The sequence below is a fragment of the Dermochelys coriacea genome, chromosome 3 (genome assembly GCF_009764565.3).
Source record: "Dermochelys coriacea isolate rDerCor1 chromosome 3, rDerCor1.pri.v4, whole genome shotgun sequence".
NCBI lineage: Eukaryota > Metazoa > Chordata > Testudines > Dermochelyidae > Dermochelys > Dermochelys coriacea.
The window spans coordinates 173,843,271-173,864,402 of NC_050070.1; the positions used below are offsets into that span (position 1 = coordinate 173,843,271).

The 21,132-nt window shown below is 39.2% G+C and overlaps 1 long non-coding RNA gene across 1 annotated transcript in view; it reads left to right on the top strand.

Moving 5' to 3' along the window:
- The window catches only part of LOC122459529, a 66,716-nt gene extending 53,338 nt beyond the window's left edge, over positions 1-13,378 (top strand). The window contains exon 2 of the long non-coding RNA XR_006280288.1: positions 9,879-13,378. This is a non-coding gene — a long non-coding RNA (uncharacterized LOC122459529). The remainder of the gene's footprint in view (positions 1-9,878) is intronic.
- Positions 13,379-21,132: the final 7,754 nt, after the last annotated feature.

Consider the following 21,132-nt stretch of genomic DNA (forward strand, 5'->3'; position numbering starts at 1 on the left):
TCTACAAACAAATAAAACACATGCTCCTGCTTGTAAAGGCAATCAGTATTTTAAGCAGTTATTATACAAAAGCCCTTAAGAATCACATTTGCATCTTTTGTAGTGAAAACATGTGACAACTTTCACACACCATAAACTAGAGAGTATAGAGGAGATGAAAGGACTAAGGCTTCTTCCAGTCAGTGGCCAAATGTTCTCTATATATGTCATATAGGTACTTTTTTTTCTCCAACCAGAGATTTTGAATTTAGCTAGGGAGCTTTAAATATCAAAGTTCTCTTTGAGTCCTGGATTTGTTTCACAAAGGCAGTGGTTTAATAATCAATGTGGAATGCTATCCTATTCATAGATCTACCCTCTCTACCTAATCCCTGTTACTTTCTCTTTTAATAAACATGGGGGTGAAGAGGGTGGGGAAAGTTTTTCAGAACTAAAAGCTGCTCTCTGCAACACAGCCAAGCCCTTCCTGACAGAACTGTGGTTACACTGCTATGTAATTTGTGCAATACAAGGAGCCAATTTTCATCGTAAGTGGTAAATACAAAGGCCTCACCATGCTGCCCACTAATTGCTAAATCCTCAAGGAGTTCTTCAGACATGTATTTAACACTAATTGCATTTGTAAATACCCTTTAGTTTACAGTGTGTGAAAGTTGCAATGAATGCCTGTGACAAAGGATATCAAAGTGACACTTCATAGGCGGATATGACTGCAGCAACGTTAAGCTCCTTTTCAATAATATTAATCATTTATTAAAACTTGGCCCAGCAGAACAGGCAAACAAGTTCATGATGAGTTCTTATTTTCCATGAGATATGTAGAAAGGAATCTCCCCCTCTAAAATTTTCAAAATATGTATTAATTTTGCATATTAAATAAATTGTTTTAGCCTATGAATTTTCACCTTAACATGTTAGTAATAATAATAAGGTGATTACAAGTGGGGAAACCTTGCTACAGGTTTTGTTTTACTTGCACAAGGCAAAGAACTCAATGAATTAAACACCGGAGGCCTTTAGGATTGTGGTCAATTAATTTTAGTTTTGTGGCAGTGCCAGGCAGTTTCCAGTCATAGATCAGGGCCTCATTGTGCTCAGCACTGTGCAAACACATAGTAATAGTGTCCCTGCACCAAAGTGCTCAGAATCAAAATAGATGCTTGGTGGGGTGGGAAACAGAGGGATGTAGATTTAGTTAAAAAGCACATGAGCAGGTCAGTGGCAGAGCAGGGAATTAAACGTAGGTCTTTTGACTCCTAGTCCAGTGCCCTAATTGCTACAGCATGCTGCTTTGCCTTAGCGGGCTCTGTGCTCCAATCCCAGCACCACTGAGAAACACAGATGTGAGGTGGAGCATTGGGTATGCAGATGAGAACACAAAACCCATTGCTGGCATCTGAGTACTCAAAGAACAACCCTAAAGTCATGGATTGTCTAGTTGTGTCATGACTGAATTTCACAGTGTAATATAGCTCATGAAATCATACAAGAAAGGAAATTATACATTGTGTTTCTAGAACATATAATCATGTGACATATGTTTATAGATGGGCTTTGCTTCATGGTGTTTCCTTCTCAAGCCTGCAGGAATAGGCTCTAACAAAAAAAGTGCGTGTATGGTGTGCACGAAAGGGAGGTACTAAGAGCAATAGCGCAAGCAGGCTGTATTCAGCCTTCCTCATACAAAGTGGCCAGTAAAGCTCATCTGAGATCTAAACTCACAAACTTTACCCTGTTGTACTAGGTCTGAGTCCTTTCTGGATCTTGAGAGTGGGCTGATGATGGGGATGCCAAGTTATTATTGGTGTGAGTTAGGGACAGATGCACATCAGGGATGAGGATGTGATGGAGGTTTTTAAGGCCCTGCTTGACAAAGCCTTGGCTGGGATGATTTAGTTGGGGTGGGTCCTGCTTTGAGCAGGGGATTGGACTGCATGACCTCCTGAGGCCTCTTCCAACTCTAATCTTCTATGATTCTACGATGTAACCTAAAGAGAATTTGGCTGCAAATCTGCAAAAGATAACCGTTTTGTCTGAACTCATTGTGCCACCTAGTTCCCCTGGCAAGATGTTATTAACTATAACAGTAGTGCTGAGTGAAGCCAAACGTTCAGAGAGATACAATTTACAATTTAAATGTTTATCGATTTATTCATTTTAAAAAATTTCATCCTGAACTCCTCTGTCATTCAGTTTTGATTGTTATCTACATGTATCTAATCTCTACTTGGGAAATCAGGCCGGAGCTTCTGTGAAACGGAGTTCCCTGTTGGACTTTTAGACCTGATTGGTTTCAACCATGTGAGTAATAGCATGAGATCAGCTTTTCTCAAGGTATGCTGTGTGATTAGGGCAGTGGTTGTGGAAACCTGGGTTCAGTTTCCTGCTCTGCCATAAACTTCCTGGGTGGCCTTAGGCAAGTCACTTAGGGTCAGATCTTCAAGGGTCCCCTAGGCATCTACCTCCTATGGATTTGAATGAGTTAAATACCTTTGAGGATCTGGGCCTTAGCTTCTGAGCCTCAGTTCCCCATCTGTAAAATGATGACAATTGTGCTTCCCTACTTCACAAAGGTGTTGTGAGGATTACAGTGGTAAGGACTATGTTAAAGATTGTGAGGTGCTCAGTTATTGTGGTAATAGGGGTCATATCCCTACCTTTCATAGATGGCAGAATTCTGCCCTCATGTGTGTGGGTGTATCAGAGGGGAAGGAACATGCAGGGTGTTGCTTGGCCACCTGCGTGGGAATTTGGTAAAATATGGATATGGCTCTAGCTCTCCCTTGAAGGATAGACTGGAGGCCAGATAATGCACCTAACAGCATATCTGTGCTCTGAGGGTGGTGCGATGGTACTCTCCTTGAGAGTGTGGCTAGACCACATGTCCTGCTGGGCATACAGTTCCATCCAGCAGCTGGTGCTAGGGGAGCACAGGCTGCTCCCCTTTGGAGCAGAATCAAGGGGCACTGCTGTATGTGCTACCACGGCTTATCTGAGCAGGCAGAATGGCTCAGGAACCATATGCTTGGCTATTCACACTACATTCTCCACTCTTCCATCCACATGTTTCAGAGGAGCAAGGGCCAAAAGTACAACAGAAACCAGGACATGAAGCAGGGCATGAAAGTTAAAAAAAAAAACAGAAGAAAAAGAAAAAAAGAAACAAAAGAAAAGTTCACCAAACTTATTTCAGCTTCAGAAAATGTTTGTATGAACTTTGGGCTAGGATTCAAGCCAGCTCTTTTGTTAGTCTGAAAGGGTTCACCCATCCCTACATAACAGTCTGTTAAACAGAGCTGTAGGAAGAGCTTAGTACATATGGTTACGAGAAGCTATCACATTTGGGGCCTGATCAAGTGCCCTTTGAAGTGGAAAGATTCTCATTGACTTCAGTGGGTCAAGCTCTTATCTTTTTGTCAGTTTTGGAAAAAGGTGTACGGGGAGGGGGGGAAGTGGGGGAATCACTGGTGTACTTCAATTTTGCAAGTTGTAGCAATCATCCAGCTCCCTTCTTTCTCCATTCCCTCCAATCTGTGTTTGAAATAGAGAATTTCTTCACATTTTGAAAAAAAAATGAAAAATGGCTGTGCAATTTACAAGATATAAAATACACTTTTGGAAAGTAATTGCAGATTTGTGAAATATTGTAGAGTAAAATTGAGCATGGAAAATATGCTTGTGCAACCAGCTCAGCTTTAACGCATGTGGGTGGTGTCTGAATGCTATTGCCATCTGACAGCTGCATGACGGTCTATGTGGAATAAATTGGTGGTGCCAATCCACTTCCTAGTAGACATGGATTTTCATTGCCACTGGAGCTGGCATTAGTTGGCAGCCTCAGAAGAGACCAACAGATGAAAGGGCTAGGGATGGAGAAAATAGGTCAGTTAAAACGAGAACAACCCAAATCTTTGCACAGTCCTGGAACCAAACTGAAGTCAATCATTTCAGAGCTTTGTGAAGGATTTGTTTGTGTCCTCACTCACTCCTTTGGTAGCAATGGAGTGCACTGAATTTGCTATTATCTGGGTCTTCCCGCATAATGACACCCCAGAGGCTATAACCCACACAGGAAACTGTACAGCCTAAGTTCTCTCTTCTAAAGAAGCCCTAAGGTGTGAAATTCCAAAGGGTCAGCAGCAGCTCATATCATCACCTCCTATTGCTCAGAAAAGGCCATAAACCAATGCCTTCCACAAGGAGAGCACTGAAGATGGTAGGAGAGAGCTGAGTGTTCCCCAAGGAGACTCCAGCGGTGGGAGGATGCATGGTCACTTCTAGGAGAATTACTGCCAGTGTGGGAAGGAGGGTAAAATTTCTGGAGCCTCGCCCAAGAAGACTACCTACAGCATTGCCAAACATCCTGTGAAGAAATGCTGCTGCCACCATAAAGGAGAAGAAAACCAGAGTGAAGGAAAGTATCAGAGCGGGGCTTCACTCAGGATGGTCACTGAGTTTGGATAAGGTTTACATAGGCACTCAAACTTCCAAGTGCTCACTCAAACTGGATCTGGGAACCTTTTAATCACTAACAGAGACTTAATTCTCCCTTTGTACAGAAAGGCCAAGTGAGGCCCACGTGGGCTTGATTCTCCACTGCCCTACACATTAACTGGTTATTTCCATCTGCACAAAGTGGGTGTACAATGCTCTCCGGTCAGAATTCTCCATTCACGTGCAGCTGTAGCAGCATTTTACCTTCCCTTTGCACAAGTATAAATTAGTACACTAGGTGCAAAGCAATAGAAAGTCAGGCTTATTGGTGGGAGAGATCGAGAAAGCTTGCACTACCAGTCTCTCTCTCTCTCTCTCGTTCATTCATATGGCATCTACAGAGCAATATGCTGTAGATGCAGTTGTAGGTCCATAAGCCCTTTTAAGGCCTCCTCTGTGACTTTGTGGATATCATCCAATTCACCTTTGAATCCATATTTGGGGCATTGTGTTATGATATGTTCAATGGTTTGGATGTTCTCACCGCAGTCACACAAAGGGGAGTCTTTGATTTTCCACTTGTGCATCAAGTAGCCACATCATCCCTGGTTTGTCCAGATGCGGATCAGTGTGGTCCAATGTCTTCATGGCAAGTCTAAACTGTGAGGGCAGCTTGTTAGGTCAATAATAATGTGCTCATTTGGAACATTAGATGAGGTCCAGAGACTTTGGTGTTCCTTGGCCAGATTGAGAGACATGCCAGTGTTGTGCTGTAACCATTCAGTGACCATACAAATGCCTTTCCTGTCTAAGGATGTCAACCCAGTATCATTCATCAGATGTATTCCATTCACTTTTCAAAAAGTAGCCAACAATGTCTGTGGAGTTAACAATATTTTATGCCTTTAAAGGGATACTGTGAATGTCAACTTGTCCCAAAATCTCAGGTTTGTAAAAACAAGATTTTAAAACCTGGGATCTATAAACATATTCCCACAATTGAGATTAAAAATTCCAATGAAAAGAATTGTTTTAAAATAAATAAACATTCCCCTGTGATGTTTTTAACCCAAACATTCCATCACCAAGATCCTGAAAGAGACTAACTGCACTGATTTTCATTGTCCAAGACAAAGGAAAATCAAAATGTAACATAGATCATAAATAGTGATATGTTCACTGGATTTTTGAAATTCCTTTAATTTGTAATAATCTATGGTGTTAGTAACACAAGCAGACTGTTTGTTTACAACATACCTACCTATCTTTGAGTCCAGTTCTGCTATCCTGACTCCCCTTGAGTAATAGCTCATTCCAGGACCCATCCCACTGATTTCAGTGGGACTACTCCTGGAGTAAAATACTATTCAAGCTGAGAAAGGATATCTGAATCAGGACCGCTTTCAGAGTAGCAGCCGTGTTAGTCTGTATTCGCAAAAAGAAAAGGAGTACTTGTGGCATCTTAGAGACTAACAAATTTATTTGAGCATAAGCTTTCGTGAGCTACAGCTCACTTCATCGGATGCATTTGGTGGAAACATTTCAGGACCATCTGAATCAGGACCATAATACTTTCTAAAACACCTAACATTGCGGTATCTAAGCCAATATGATTAAGTTGTCAGTGCCCCTTTAATGTCACTATTGAAATGTTATGAGGTATATGCAATTTCCCAATGCTATGGCTAAGTACAACTCTAACATAATAGGGTAGGAATAATTAGGGGCTATAATGCATGTCTTACAATGAAAAAAGCCTTGCCAGGTCCTGAGATACGTTTACCCAGGCAAACTCCTATTCATTTCTGTGGGAGTTTTGCTGTTTACCAATTCAGGAATGGGCCCATTTTTTCACTGCTGTATTTTAGGGATACATGTAATCAAGAAAGATCAGCAAAAAGAAGGAAATTCACAGGATTCATCCTTCTCTCCTTCCCATGCACACCCCAAAAAGGGAAGAGGAATCATATTTCAGATACTAGGAAGTCACACTTGCCCTGTTCGTTCTCTGATATAGACTTATAAACAGAGTCATTCAGTCTGTAAATAAGTCAAACTTACAGAGTGACTGAAAGATAACAGTCCTGCCCCCCCCAAAAAGGTGGGAGGAAGACTGACAAAGGTTGCAATAAAAACAGGACAGTCTTTCTTGGTCCTCTTGAAGTCTGTGGTTAAAAACATCAAAGCACGATTTTTTTTCCAACCAGACTGCTGTGTCACTTTATAATTCTTCATAAAGTAGCCCATCCAGGAACTAACATACTGTAACTGTTAGCTGAGGCTCTGCTTTGATTTAGAGAAACTGTAGCTAGCTTCAGGCAAGTTAGGTTAAGGAATCTCTTCAAGGTTTACTTGGCGTGGTGTGTTTCATTGAAAAACTAAAACTTTTCAGAGCTCACAATTACAAGCTCTTCTTCCTTTCTTTCTTTTTTTAAACTCCCAAGATCGTAAGAGGTTTGTAATGATTTGGAGAATTTCCTAGCTTGAAACTACAAACAAGCAAGTTAACTGTAGTGTTCATATCAAAGCAAAAATATATATTCTCTGCTCAGTTAATTATTCAGCAGCTGGGGGAAGGGGCAAGTGAGATATTTTCAAGTTCTATCCCAGCAGGGTGCATCTACCCTCTATCTTTGATAGGGGAAAGAGAATTGGCTGTCTCATATGAAATTAATTCTTATAAGACATTCAGAGAACAGCACTGAGTTTTGCTTCTTGGCTGCCCTTGGGAAAGTAGCCAGATAGAGATAGGTGGGAAGAGAAGCTAATCAGGAAAAAACTTGTAGAGTAGGAAAAGAAACAGCATTGTTCTGCAAATGGGCTTAGTGAACTCTAATGTAAACAGGGTTAGAGACTTCTCTGTACTAAACAATACAGACAAAAACAGCTTGATTTATTATGATTCAAGAGCTGACATATTTAAATTAAGCAGCATTTGTTTTCAGATCTAGTGTAAAAAGGACAGGCTTCCATTTGCTGAGCTGATACCAGTAACAACATATCTGTACAGATAGAGCGTCAGGAAACAGAGAGTGATCAGACTTTTAAGCAGAGGGCTGAATGTAAGGAATATAGCCCTACAGTAGAGCAGCCTGGTTTTAGAATCAGAGGTTAGAATTTATCATCCCTTATTGTGGAGTTGCCAGTACAAAACTGTGACAACTGCTGTAACTCAGGTGATTTATTTAAAGCAATGAAGATAGTTTTTGTAATGTCTTTGGCTTTCCCAGTCAACATTTGCTTGTCCTGTGTCTGCCCATGCTTGCTGTAGAGTACAGATGGGTGTGGACAATAAATAGTTCTCCCAACAGGCAAAGAGTCTCAAAAATAAAGACTGAGCCCAAGCTTATCTTTATCCCTGTATCCATTTTTCTCTTGGGCCCACCAACAGAATTATCAATTTAGTTGGGTGCAATTGCAGTCAGTGGCAAAATTCCATTGATTTAATGAGAACAAGATTTGCCCATTGTTGTTTTGCTTACCAGTCCAGGACCAGGAAACACAGGAACTTTCAAGAAAAAGCCAATTACTTTTGAGATTTCCATGATGAGTTCTAAACTAGATAAATTTAGTTAAGTTTTGAACAAACATCCAAACTTTTGGGGTCTTATTCAGACTGAATTGAACTAAACTCCTGACCCTAAGTCCAGATGCCCAAAATGAGAATTGAGATCATTCAGCACCTCAGAAGATTGGGTGTCGTATAGAAGTTTCATAGCAGTATACAGGAAGAAATCTGGGTGAATAAAGGAGGGAGGGGGAAGGATCCAGGAGCATTCATCAAATAAAGTCTGTGAAATCACTTATGAATCTTTCTATTTGCTTTTCATGAATATTTGTATATATGGCATTTTGTCTCAAAGAACATCCCACAGAAGGAGAAATTCCGAAATAGTTGTATGAATACATTTGAGAAAATGTTCACACCACAAGATGTTCATTTCTTTCCCATGGTTATTAAAGCTTGTCATCCAAACAAAGAGCAGAAACAAGACCGGGTGCATTAGATCATTGGTTGCAAAGCACAAGGAGCGAATACTACAAAGCACTGGCTGTAATGAACATTTGGTGAACAATTTATACTCTAAGATGTTTTAATATGAAACACTTGTAGAAAAATTTTGAATAAGTAATACATTAATAAAAAACCCAAAGTTTGTGAATCAAACAATTTGTTGTCAATACTTCATCCACCACTATGTTCGATCATAGTCAGTCATTAGCACTAAAGAAGAGCTAAAATGCAGAGGGTGCTTTAGAAGTCTTAGGGTGTGTCTATATGAACATTTAGTTCATAGGAGGTCAGGGTTTATCTATCTCACTCAGCCTGTTGCTCACTAACTGTCCCTGTGGACCCTCCTGCCGCACCAAAAGTTCTGTAGTGCATATTGGTCCACCCAGCTTTGGAACAAGTCTGGATTAAAGCCCATTAGAGAACTTTTAGTGTGTGGCAGCAGGGTCCACATGAACAGTTAGTGCACAGCAGGCTAATATGGGGTAGATTTACCTCCCAGTTTGCTGTGAACTAAGTGTTTGTATAGATAAGCCATTAGCATCAGATTTAATGTATGCAGCATTCCTTGAACCAAAGTTTTATGTGTGGCAGCATTGACTCTTTTCATCCTTCCAAGGTAAACACATTAAGTTCCATGTAACTTAGTCTGAAGGTATTTCAGGTAAGAACTTAAACATGGAGGTACTCTCCAATAATATTAGAGTTTCCGGGCCAAATTCTCAGCTGGTGTAAATCACTGTAGCTCCATTAACTTCAAGATGAACTATTCACAGCAGACTTAAATGGTGCTAAGTCAAATTTTACCAGTTTGAGGTTTAGGCACTTTCTGTAACAGCAGGGGGTTCACCAAAGGCCAGATCAGAAACCCACTAAAATCAATGGGTGTCTCTCCAATGACTTACATGCATTTTAGTTCAGGCACCAGGTGTCCTAGTGACCAAACATTTCCCTTCTGTTTTGCCTGGCTAATGTCCTTTCGCACTGTGGTGGTTGCATTTCAATTATGCTAAATCAGCCCCAAGTTTGTGATTCTCTGCACAGAGGCACACCACTGCACCTGCATGGAGCCTCAATGACTTCAGTGGGTCAACTGGCTGTAGTGCACCTATGTAGAGAGAATTGCAGGACTGGGCACCTCATTTGTAAAGCACTTTGAAATTCTGAGGCATGTAAGGTGCTATATAAACACAAAATACTATGCATTGTTGTTATTCAGTAACAATCTTCAATGTCCAATGAAAGTTTATGGCAACCTGAGAAAATCACCTTCTCATTTGGAAACAGGCATGGCTTGATCACTTTTTTTCTTAACCATGATATGTTTTTGAAAATTAAATAAAATACATATTTCTACTGGTCACTAATAGTTTTATTTGACTGAAGTAATTAGCAGTGACTTAGTATGAACTATGTTTTTCTTGATTCTCAGCCCGAAGTTTCCAAGATGGCATCACCTGGAAGAGAGAAAAAAAAATTAATGTCACTGAACAGAGGAGGAGATGCCAATTTCTATGTGAATGAAGAGGAGAACAGAGAGAGCTTTGTGGCTGAAACTCAGTTAACTAGAAACCTCGGGAACTGCAAATTTTACGTGACCGCGGTTCAGTGGAACGGAGTCTTGCGCTGATAACTCAGAGATAAATGACTAGATCCTGGTTTGGTAGCTGGTGCTAGAAAACATGACCCTCTTCATGGATCGATGCTATACAGACTCTGATTGCCCTGGAGGAGGCCATATCCCTCACTAGCTTGTACTGTGCTGGAATTGAACTAACTGACAAGGCTGATAGTGGGAGGGAAAGCATGCTGTTTGTGCATTGTTGTTGTTCCTACTTATCTGTTAAACAAAAGTGTGCTTTTAAAATATTTTCCTTGTCTGAAGTCGAGTTTGTTCCAAGCATGAGAAAATGGTGAGCCTTTTTATGTGCTATTGTCAAATGTCTGAATTTTTTAGATTTTGTAGTATTGATTTAGCAAAATCCCTTGATAGCTGAGTTTTATCTCTTCCCGATGACATTCTGTCTTTCTCTTTTCTACTCAAAGAAATGGCAGGTGTATTATATACAGTATCATCAATTTATACTTCACGGCCATTTATCAGCTCCTGCTTTTCCTCAAATTCTCTATTTATTTATGCACTTAAAGACCATGTTGTTCAGCCATTTCTTCTCGGTGAAATGCAAAGATGTGGTTTAAAGCAGGCTATAGCTGAAACATGGCTTTCATCAAACAGTAACATCTTTGTCAAACTTCAACAGAATTAACCTTAACTGCCAAGGAAGTCTTGACTTCCATCATAAAAATGTTTGATTAGTGTTAATAATTTATTAAATTGGTTTGTCCTGACATTGCCAACATGCTGGAAATCTCTCAACCATTAAAACATTAACAGAGGCTGTCATACAATGCTTCCCCTGTTCTGTGTTGTATTTCAGAACCACATTCTTCTGAGGCTGGTTCTGTGGTGTTCCAATGTGCACTCATTAGGACTGCATTAAAAGATGAAATATAGTGAATATTAAAAATGTGGCAATAGGAAGCAGAGCATGCTGAGCGTACCTCCACAGACAGCTTGGCTGGGATTAAACCAGGCAACAGCAAACCTTTTGTCAAAATATTGGGAAATACAATTGTTAGCTGCGTATCTTTAGGAGAAGGATCCCCTCTGTTGGATTACTGGTGTATTTTAGAAATTTGGGTGAGACATTATTAGAACTACATTGAGTAGTGAAAGTGATAGTTGAACTGTTTATGTTGAGGCATTTCACTAAATTGTATCCTCAGCAGAATTCCATTCAATAAATGCACTCAGACCTTGAGAATGGGTTCCCCAACTTTTAGTTTGATCAGTTACAACCACAGTTAAATTTCCAAAGGTTGGAGCCTAAATTGTAGTAGCAACATCTGTTTTACCTCATGCAAAATAGAATTGTGTGTGTTATCATTATTTGTTGATAAAGCCCTCTGAGTGTGCAGAAAACTTTTTTATAAACACATGGAAGACAAATAGCTAAATCTATCCATTGTTTGCTTCTATTACCTTCAGTGGAGCTACACTAAGAATGAATTTGCCCCAAGGACTTAGTCCCAAGGAATTTATCATTTTCTTTAGACATACCAGTATATGGGACACAAGGTGCAGAGTCACATTGGAAGGCTGTGTTGAAAAAAATACATAAGTGTTCACTTATGCAAGCTAAACCTGTCTTTGTGAGCACACACTTTGTGGACTTGCATTTAGGTGCCAACCTTGAAAATTTGGCCCAAGGTTTTTTAATGTGGGAAGATGTTCTCTTCAAAAGAAATTCAGAGCAGCTGTGGTTTATTCAGTGCCCCGTGATACCCAGTGTGATGGTTGTATTAGAACAAGAAGCATATGTCTATTTTTTATTATTTTTTTTTGGTTAATAAATAAACTGACTTTGGCAAACATGTCCTAAACTCTTATCTATTTTTGAACTCATGACCCTTAAAGCATGACCCTTTCATTAGTGTCTGGGTCTTGCTGTTCCCAATCTACATCAACGCTATGAATCAAAGTCTGTGCTCAGTTACAGTAATATAAATCTACAGTATCTGAACTGAATTCAGTGGAGTTACTCTGGATTTACAATAATGTTAACTGATGGTAGAATTTAGACCCGTTTTTCCACTTCTGTCAGTGCTAACTGGCAATTCAGGGAATACATGCTTTGTACTGTGAACTTCAACAGAAGTGTCCCATGATATCAAAATATAAATCAAGCTGCTGAATTCTCTGAAATTTAGCAATATGTACTGTTAGCACTGAGCTAAGTGGATTTTGTAAAGGGGAACAATTTTATAATAAGATGGCCAAAATTGCATAGGAAACTATGTATTACAAAGGAAGAAAAAATAACCAGTTATTCCAACATCAGAAATTCATAGTCCTTCAATCTGATACATTCTGACAGATATGTCAGTTACATGACTGTTCAGGGAACAGATTTTAAATAAATCCACATACATCTTAAAACATTGACTCTGGAAGTGATGAAAATAGAATCACTTCTGCTCTTCAATATCAATGTTCACAGCTTTAATGATTTCTTAAATGGTTGCTGTGATAATATTAAAAAGTGTTAAACATTCTGAAATTTAAAAAGAGTCCTGCATTCATAATGTTTAACACTTTTTAATATTATCACAGCAAGGTTTTTTAATGCCCAAGATTAAAAGCAGACCAGTTGCCAGCTGATGCCAAGGGCCCAATGTCTGATACTGGCATATCCAGAGCTGAAATTGGTCTAGCTCACCTGTGTGTTAGTATTGTTAAAATAGATATTAGAATTATAAGAATGTGTTTAGTGTTTAGACTTTATGTAATGCTTGTAAATTGCTGCATACATTAATCTCACTTATAACATCTGTATACCATATTATAGGGTAATATCTGAGTATTTGCATTATAAACCTCTGTAACTGTGTAAATCACCAGACTGGAGAGAAACAATAACTAATACAGATCTCCAACAGAAGGTGCTATGTCCTGGCCAACAAGGATAAACACCAGACAGAGTAGAGTGCGATATTAAAGAGGATAAAATACCTTTTTGTTTATTCTGTCTCCTTTCCTCCCCTGGAAGATGAATATTGCAAGTTAATTCTTCCCATCAGTTGACTCAAAGCAAAAAAGGGGAAAGGGAATAAAAACCCGGAACAAAGAGGAACTGTATCTTTATGCTGCTTAGACTCGGGAGGACAAGAATTACTAGGCATAAGTGTAAGATCCCAGTGCTTAGCCTGCGTTAACCCTAAATGACATACAGATCTTGCTTATCACAGAAGCCTCTTTTACTTTGGAAAATTAAGACTGTAACTCATTTGTGTATATATGTTTACATGCTTTAACCTTGTAAATATTTCTCGCTTTCTTTTCCTATTAATAAATCGGTATATAGTTTATTAGAGGATTGGCTACAAGTCTTGTCTTTGGTGTGAGAACTTATAAGGTGCAATTGATCTGGGGTAAGGGATTGGTCCTTTGGGACTGAAAGTAACCTGAATATTGTTAGATTTCAGAGTAGCAGCCATGTTAGTCTGTATCCACACAAAGAAAAGGAGTACTTGTGGCACCTTAGAGACTAACAAATTTATTTGAGCATAAACTTTCATGAGCTACAGCTCACTTCATCAGATGCATGCAGTGGAAAATACAGTGGGGAGATTTTATATACATAGAGAACATGAAACAATGGGTGTTACCATACACACTGTAACGAGAGTGATCAGGTAAGGTGAGCTATTACCAGCAGGAGAGAAAAAAAACCTTTTGTAGTGATAATCTAGGTGGGCCATTTCGAGCAGTTGACAAGAATGTGTGAGGAACAGTGTGTGTGTGTGGGGGGGGGGGAATAAGAATGGGGAAATAGTTTTTCCTTGTGTAATGACACATCCACTCCCAGTCTTTAGTCAAGCATAATTTAATGGTGTCCAGTTTGCAAATTAATTCCAGTTCAGCAGTCTCTCATTGGAGTCTGTTTTTGAATTTTTTTTGTTGAAGAATTGCAACTTTTAGGTCTGTTGTGATTTGTGGTGTAAGGGACTATCTATCACAAAGGTAGGCTCTCGTGGATGGCAAGACAGATCGATATACCCAAGGGACCTGTCTCTGACTCCATGTTAAGGCAGTTATACTGCCTGATTTTCACGTGATAATTGATCTGTGAAATTGAAGTATAGAACTCACAGCCAATTTGGGGTTTGTACCCTGGTCCCCAACAGTCTGCCTGAGGTTGGTACTCATGTTCTTGAGCCACTGCAAGACAGCTTGACACAAACCTTCTCCAAAATAAAGAGGGTCATGTGATCTTGAATTAAGTTTGTAAGCGTATATTAATTATAATTCTACTGCTGTTTCCTTTCGAAATAAGACCCTTGTCTCATTGTATTCGTAAATGCCCCGCAGAAACTTCATCCCAATTGTGGTCAGAGGTTGGGGGGAGTCACAGGGTGGGAAATGAGATCTCGTAGGTCATCTTGGGAAATTAAAGGGACAATTTTCTCTTTCTTTCCAAACTAATTACTCCTATTTTATTAGAACAATTCTTACATGCATGTTGAAACCTTCGTCGATGGTACTATTTTCCTGTCCTCAGCTTTGATGTTAAAAAAAAAGCAGCAGCAGCTATGCATTGAGCACTGCACTCAGTCACTGAAATATCTGCTAGTGATGGATTTTTATAATGTTGTATGACTTAGCCAAAGTCCAAGAGGGAAAAACTCGGCTCATCACATCAAATCAACACCACGTTTGTTGCTCTGTCTTTCCATTATTTGGACTCATCTTCTCCAATCTGTCTCCTTCTTCTAGGAATAGTACAGATAATTACTTATCTGGAAATAACCCAGATACACTACTCCCCTTTATATACTGTGAGTTGATCTTCAACCTGCTGTAGGTCTGTGGAGAATCTTGGATATCTGATTGCTCATGAAGTACCTGATTTTAGTTTGGGTGGATGGGGTCACTTTGCCATCCACAGTGTTATATTGTTTTATCCCATCATGGACCTCTTTGGTGAGTCAGGTAGCCTAGGTTGTATGGGGCATGCCCTTTTCACTATCAAAAGTGTTGATAAGTTCATGGATTCTGATGTTCACTCCTTTTCATTTGATACTTCTGATCTGATCTAAGCATTATAATATTAAAGCCTTTGGAAAACATGCCCTACCATTAAGTGCAAATGCAGTATGTCATAATAGCAACATTCAGTATTAGGAAATACTATCTCCTGGCAACAACCAAGAAAACAAGTATTATAAATTATGAGATCCTGGGGAGAGCATGGAATTGATACCCCTGGGTTCTATTCCCCACTCTACCAGTGACTTACTATGTGACTTTGGCAAGTCACATAACCTCTAAATATTGTATAGAAGGTAAAATCATTGCCCCTTACACCTTGTGTAGCCATTTATATCTTTGAAAAATGGGTGTAAAACTCAACAAATCTTTTATATTCACTTTGCACCCATGTAATTCACTATACAAAATGCAGGTCTCAGTAGAGAATCAGGCAAATTGCATCAACCTTTGACATATTCCATTTTCTCCTATCTTTTTAGACTTGGCTATCATTTTACATAACTAGTTACAAATAAAATGCTAAAATGTCTGGGGTAAAAAATGTCCAAGACTAATGTTTTTATTGTAGAGTGCCTTGAAAAGTATTATTTAAACAAAATAATGTTATCTGAATATGTTTTAATATTTGCTTTTTAATATGTTTGCAAATATATATAGGAGGCAATAAGTATTAATAGTTAAGAAATGATTTCCATGGAGTTAGGCGTCTAACTCATTTGGACACTTAAAATCCCATTAGAGGCCACATCCTCAAAGGTGTATCCATACTTTTGAGGATTTAGGCCTATGTGCCTATCTGCATCATTAGACACCTAAATACCTTGTAAATCTGGCCCTATCTCTTTTGAAAATGGAACTTAGGTTCCCAAATCACTTAGGTACTTTTAAAAATTTTACCTACTCAATTACCCACTAATGGTTTTATATACAGATTCAATAAACAAGCCACCACTTTCATTTGGTCGAGTGAGTAAATTCTAAACTATGAAACCCTGGAAATTCAGTTGGAAATCTGAGCAGCAGTGACTTCTGAAAGCAAGGAAGCCGAACTGATATGCTAAGGTATAGAAACATCCAACAACAATGGGTAGTGTCCATGTTGTACGTGACTGAAAACAGAAAGAGAAATTCCCATTGTGCCTTCCTTGTGATACTCCTATGGGCCAAAATGCTATATATTTCCAACTATTATATTTGTAGATTTCATGACCATTCCTTGATTTGACCTTAACTTCATGGCCAGCTCATGCTCAGACAGAAGAGAAGGTGGTAGGAATTAAAGGTGAAATCTGCTTGAGTCACACCTGTAGCCAGTTTTATTTATCATTTCTAGAAGTAAATATTTGATGTTTTATTACTCACTATAAAATTTCAACTTTTTTTTTTGGTCCCACCTGCCTGATCCAGTCAATTAATAAGTTAACAATTTCTTTAAGCAGCTGGGCGGGAAAAATAGAAATCCAATAGTTTACTATTGGCTTCTCAGTCATATCTCAGCAATTTTTCCTCACTGCATTGATTTTTTTTTGAGGCAGTGAATCAACCTCTCCTTGGCAGCAGAGGTAAAGAGCACTGAGAAAGACAACTACTCAGGATGTTTCTTATACTCAGTGCCCCTTTCCTCAGTGTAAAGGTTTGTGTCTGCATAGCAGGTGCAGCTTAGACCTTTTTTTAGATAACTACCTCATATGCAAAGAGTTCCAGATTTAAAAGTGCTCCACAAACAGTCAATATTTGGCTGTGATTGCTTAAATTGCACTGGTATTGTATGGTCATCATCAACTGGAAATGAAGGACTTTGTTCCTTCATGATAAAGATTATATCTATATTAAAAACCAGTCGGGCCACCTATGTGCCTGATTTTTCATATGCAACTGCTTTTGACTACTTACCTTTTAGCAATCTTCCTTGTGCCAACAAATAATATAATACTGTAGCTTGGTAGAAAGGATTTTGTTTTACTTCTCTAACTTTATTCCAGCTCACAAACTGAAAATCACTTCCCAGAGCACCAGTGGGAGGGAATGTTTCCAGAGATATAACAACCAGATAATTTACACATTTCATTATGGTTTGATATAGCTCATAAAGATAGGGGCTCTTTTCAGCATGGTTACTTAAGTATCCAAATATTTACTTTCAATGTATTGTACCTAGCGTTGTGCTATAGTACATTGGACAAAGTGTATATTGTGTGGGTGGGTGGAACCTGGCAGATATCTTCATCTTGAGCCCAGGACGAAGTAATGATAACACTTGGAGGGAAACAAGACTTATCACCCCATGGGAAACTACAGAAAACATTTTATGATTGTGGGAGTATAATGGCAGGTGGGTTAACATTGGGGCAGGTGTTGACAGTACTGCACCCTTTCTGGAGCAGCTGAAGGCATAAAGGAACTACTTGTTACAAGATTAAGTGCATATAAACCCCAGTGAACCTGATTCCCCTCTCATTTACACCAGGACTAATTTCACCCAGGTAGGGATAAAATGGACGTGAGCAAGAAGAGAAACAGATGCATTCACTTTCTGTCATCTCCCCTCAACTGGGTGTAGGATCCATGAGGCAAAGGGGGTGGAGAGCCAGGACTATCCTGGGAAGTGGGGTAGCCAGTGGGTGGGAACTTTCAGTGCATCACCTTCAGCTGCTTCTGCCAGCTGGGCTCATGTGGATCCCAAGGAGACTATAAAGCCACCCTCCTATGACAGAAACCCTAAAGGAGGGTAGTTAATATACCTGCTCTCCTTTAAGGTGAACATTTCTCGCCATTAAATATAAAGCCCAGGCCTCCACAAGCTTAAAGGCAACTTAAGTACCTTTAGTTTTCAGAGTAGCAGCCGTGTTAGTCTGTATTCGCAAAAAGAAAAGGAGTACTTGTGGCACCTTAAAGACTAACAAATTTATTAGAGCATAAGCTTTCGTGAGCTACAGCTCACTTCATCGGATGCATTTGGTGGAAAAAAAACCTTTACTTCCTCTAATAATACTTTACACGTCGGTAGCATTTTCCATTCCCACATTGCTAAGCACTTTAAAAAAGTGGTTGCATGATATTATCCCCTTTTATGGCTGGGGTCATGAGCGTGCAGACAAGAATTGAGGTGCCCAAGATCAAAAGGCAAGTTAGTGGGAGAAGTGGGAGTTGGATCCAGGTCTCTTAACTTCCAGCTTCATGCTAGATTCTCTAGGGCCTCAATTTAGCAAAGCACTTAAGCACATGCTTAACTTTAAGCATGTGATTATTCCAGTTGACTTCAATGGGACTACTTGCTTAAAGTTAAGCATGTGCTTAATTACTGTCCTAAATCAGGGCCTCCATAGAACTAACCTGCATTTTTCTGGTTAGGCCTACACATGTATACAAGTAGGGTTATGCCAGTGCTTACCTATGAAAATTATAACCAAATTACTTATATTTTTAAAAAGAAACATAAGATTTGGTTTTAAAACTGTGCAATTGATGAGAGAACTTTACTCCTCTGGCTACACATTTTCTTGCTGGGGGTGGAGGTGGGTGAATAGAAAAAGTATTTTAGTGCAAGAAAAAGAACACACATTTTTAGTCTAACAGCCAAGAAGTAAACACTAATCATAAACAAATGTAAGCTTGAATACAGAAGACAGTGATTTTATTGTATTGACATATGGTGCTCAGGAAACAATGCAGGGTTTGTTCTTTTACATAAGTCAGGGCACATTGGCAGGCAGACCAATCCTGTGGCCATTGCTTCCAGATAGCATGTGTCATAGCTTGAATTATAAAATGGCTAAGAACGTACAGGCAGGAGCGAGGAGAAAGCTTTCTTTAAAGGGGAAAAAAATCTCTTCACTTTAGGGCACAGATGACTACTATAATGTATCATACTGAAAATCAAAACAGAACTAAGAAAGTGCTTCCTTCTCATAAGGTAACTGCTCTGCTTCAGCCGTTCTCTAAAGGAATAGTTTGATTTGAGCTCTGCAAATCATGTCTGTATGTGATGTCTCAAAGCATACAAATACAAAGCCTGGTTTGCAAAGCTAGGCAAATCGTGAAGATAAATGTTTTTGCAAGTTGGCACTGCTGCTCAACACAGTAAAGTAATCTGCCGGTCGTTTCAGACCTCTGCTCTCAATGCCATTAACTTTAGTGCCCATCAGGACCCTAAACAGAAGATCATACTCGAATCTAGTTTCCTGATGTGGATCACAGTGGCAGGTGGGGATTGTTCTCTGCGATAAGAGCAGTTACCCTCAGAGAGGGACAAGTGTTTTTTTGTCCCCCGGCACAAGATACGCTGCTCAAGTGATCAAAAGCAAACAGTGACTATAGGCACGAGAGAGCCATTTTGAAGTTGGTACCTGTAGGTGTCAGCTTTGTGGTAATATGTCTCAGGACCTCTTAGAGAAGGCATTTGTAAGGGAAATACTGGCTATTATTTATTGTTTGTTTGTATTGATTACAGTGCAGTAGTACTGAAGGGCCCAGCCAAGATTGGGGCCTTTTTATACTAGGCACTCTATAAATGAATAGTAAGAGGCAGTTTCTGCCCTGAAGAATTTTCATTCTAAATAAACAAGACAGGCAGAGAGTGGGAGAAAGGTATTATTAATTACTATCATTATTAAATGACTTGACCAATGCCTTATAGAAAGTCTGTGCCAGAGCTGGCAATTGAAACTAGATCTTCTGAGTCCAAGTATAGTGCTTTAACTAGAAGATCATCTTTCCTGTCTTAAAAACTGCAAATTAAGGTGTGTGTGTGGGGGGGTGTGCAAAGGAAAACACTTTTAATGATTAATTATGGAACAGTAGTAAAGGAAGAGCAAAAATATCTCCAAAATCTTCCATTTGTTGGATCCAAGGTCTGAATTAATGTAATTGCACAAAATGCATTTAAAAGGATGGTTTGTTTATATGGGGATTTATAGATGCTGGATTCAAGAGAATGTCAATGCTAAGATTCTTTTGCCTGTATTTCTAAATATTTTTGTTATCAGCCAAGAACTCGAAAGTTAACACAAATGTCTATTAATCTATCCCTAAACTTGCTCTCATTCTAAGTAGCATATTCCACCCCGAGCATTCATTGCTAACCCAGGGGATGGAATTATGCTCTTCTGCAACAAACATAAAGGAGAACCCAGACTGTATAGCAATCCAAGAAGGAGAAGTTACAAAGGCTGCATATTCCTCTTCTCGGTAAAATGTTTCATACTCCAAAGCAGTATTCTGAAAAGGAACAAATCATCTCATTAGAGACCACAAAATTGGGCATTTCTTCATTCAGTGATAGCTTCAAGGGATTCGAAGACACAATATCAGGGAGCTAATGTTTTAACAGCCCTTGGGAAGTGTATAGTGGTATGTAAGTGCTAAACCTTAGTAGTAGTAATAATAGTAATAGCAGTTGTTGTTAAGAGCAATTTGAGTCACTTTTCCAAGATGGCCTCCCTTCTACAACACTGTGTTAAATCACATCAAGATAACAGCAATAGTCCTTTCGTCCAAAGCAAAAGCTCAGTTTAATCTGTAATGAATATGTCCCAGTTTTCAAGCCACCAGGAAAGACTGGACTCAAGGAGTAGGTTATTTCCTTGCTGAAAGAGGAATGTGTTGGCATGGAGGCAGGATACTGTATTTCTAATGTAATTTTTGGCAGGTCTGTACACTCTCAACAACGATGTTAGATGCCAAAAGCAGAGTGTGGCTCATAGTGCTCTGATGCAGCACCAGAAAGAGTTTTGTGTTCCAACCTTCAGTCAGCCTGTGGTTTCCATGCCCATTTGTCAGTGAATAGTCGGAAAGAAAATATTTGTGAATGCTTCTGTGACTTCTACATTGAATTTTACTTCAACCATGTTTATGCACATTTTATTTACTTGTAGTGAACGTTTGTGCAAGTGAACTGTTGGTCACACAACTATTGGAGACAGCAAATTTCAGGCCCACCGCTGAATTGAGATTCATTTAATCACAAAAAGAAAATCATCTCATGATCAAATAAAACTTATTTTGTGATAGCAGAAGCTGTGTTGCCTTTTTAACAGTGACCACTGCATGTATAATAACAGACATGTGCAATAGG